This window comes from Nicotiana attenuata, unplaced genomic scaffold (genome assembly GCF_001879085.1).
Source record: "Nicotiana attenuata strain UT unplaced genomic scaffold, NIATTr2, whole genome shotgun sequence".
Lineage (NCBI taxonomy): Eukaryota > Viridiplantae > Streptophyta > Magnoliopsida > Solanales > Solanaceae > Nicotiana > Nicotiana attenuata.
In genome coordinates this window covers 137,756-140,342 of record NW_017671408.1, presented here as the reverse complement: position 1 = coordinate 140,342, position 2,587 = coordinate 137,756, and positions in this window count along the sequence as shown.

Below are 2,587 nucleotides of genomic sequence, written 5' to 3'. Positions count from 1 at the left end.
AAAAATTCCCAAAACGAAATGAAAAGTCACTGATTTTCAATGCTTTATGTTTCTGTCATTTCCGCTTCTGCGTACTGAATGCGCACTTGCGGAATCGCTTCTGCGACTCAAAAGAACCACAGTGCCCAGGCCAAGATCGCACCTGCGAAGCCATTTTCACTTCTGCGATTGTCGCTTATCCGATGGCCAGGCGCATCTGCTCTTTCGCTTCTGCGCAGAAGTTGCCGCTTCTGCGGCTTTCTTCATCAGCTCCTGCCCAGGTTGCTGCTGCGTTCCACAGTGCACTGCCCAAGCAGCCACTGATCTTCCTCATTCCTCATTATTATCTCGCATCAGCATTCCATGATCGCTGATTTTTCGAAGTAAGAGGGGAGTGCTCGATTAGTTTCCAGTTTATTCTCTTCCGCTGATTTTTTTTTTTTACCTCCAAATTTCTCATTACAATGGCGTAAGCTCTTCGGTTACATCCGAAGAACCATGGCTCATCTTCATATCATCTGCAAATAGATTCAAATACTTCAACTTTGAAGCAAAAGAATTGCTGCTTCTGCGATCACTCCCATGGCTGCCAACGTTCGCTTTTGCGCTTCCAACATCGCACCTGCGATGTCGCAGGTGCGTTCCACTCCTTCGCTCCTGTGATGACTGCCATGTCCCTTCACATTTCGCTTCTGCGATGCAAGGCGTCGCTTGTGCGCTACCGTTTCTGCGATGAATCATCCGCAGAAGCGAAAACATCAGCTGCTGCCCAGAAAACAGCAGCAATTTCAGCATCTACCTCAGTCCGAAATTTATTCCGTTAACCTTCCGAAATTCATCCGAGGCCCTCGGGACTTTAACCAATTATACCGACATGTCCCAAAATACAATACCAACTTGGTCAAGGCTTTAAACAACGTTAAACAACACAGAAATTTCGAATCGCGCCTTGAATCGAATTATGAGTTTTCAAATCTTCCAACTTCTATATTTTGCGTCGAAACATATCGAATCAATCCGGAATGACTTAAAATTTTGCATGCAAGTCATAAATGTCGTAACGGAGCTGTTGCAATTTTCGAAATCGAAATCCGACCTCGTTATCAAAATTTCAACCTTCGGTCGAATTTTTCCAAAATCTCATATTTTCCAACTTCCGCCGAAATGCGTCGAATTGTCCTACGGACATCCAAATCCAAATACGAACATACGCCTAAGTCAAAAATTACCATATGAAGCTATTGACATCATCAAATCTCCATTCCGAGGTCGTTTGCTCAAAAGTCAACTCTCCGGTCAACTCTTTCTATTTAAGCTTCAAAATGAGAATTTTTCTTTAAATTTAATTCCGACTCTTCCGAAAACTAAACTCGACCACACACACGAGTCATAATACATATTACGAAGATTATCGAGACCTTTAGTCGTTGAAGGAGGCGTAAATTCTTAAAACGACAAATCGGGTCATTACATCCTCCCCTTCTTAAAACATACGTTTGTCCTCGAACGTGCCAAGAATTATTCTGAGGACTTCAAATTATTGAGTGCATCATTTCACACATACTCACGGGTGATTATATGCCACCTAAAATTTAACATGTGCCCGACACCATCTCCATCGAGATTATTTCTTTTATCCTCATTTACAACCTTTAAAGCCAATTTCTTACACTTCAATTAATTTCAAAAGGCCTGATCTTTTATATTAACACATTGTGCTAGTCTCAACTGACTATAGCAATTTCGTGCCTACACACACATTATACGTATACCCATAATCACATCTCTGGTCATGGTAACTGTTCATAATTAATTCCAGCATCTTCAATTAATTTCATATTAATCAAAATCTCGTTTCACCTTTTCACAACACTAACAGCAACAGGAAAGGCATGAAGACCTCATAATTATTTATCCCAATTAATGAATCACATTTAATGCCATCTCGACATTCACCTTATAGGCTAAAACTCAATATTTACAGCACAATTATGGCTAAATATGCACATAAAAGAATTATCAAATAAGCCAAACAGGCATGTCTCCCTATTAATACAATAGCACCAATTTTAATATCGCACAGGGAGAATTTAAACTCATAGAGTTTTCACCACCAGGACCTCGTCCTTGTATAACTCCCATCGCGGCTTGTAGCCCGTGTTAAATATTTCACATCATAAAAAAATGCGAGGATCTCGTCCTCAAATCTGAATCACAAGTATTTTGCATATTGTGCCAACTGAAATTTTCCATTTCCTTTCTTTCTTCTTTTAAATAATTTCCGTTAAACAAAATCACAACATATAATGAACCCTGATACCGTTAGGGCATATAATTCACAATTGATATCTATTATTTGGAAATTACATTAAACTCACCGAAATGATTAACGAAAGTCACTTTTAGTCTCACAACTATTTTTTTAGTGCCCAACACATAATGATAGACATAGCTATCTCCATATAATCTCCCAACATGAGTATTCACAAGTTGATACCCAATTTTTCCCTGTATTTTTTAAATATGAAAAATACCTTCAAAACGGTCTGTATATGCATATATAAGAATATCTTAAGGTTTTATTATTTTTTCTTAATTTTTCAAAAAA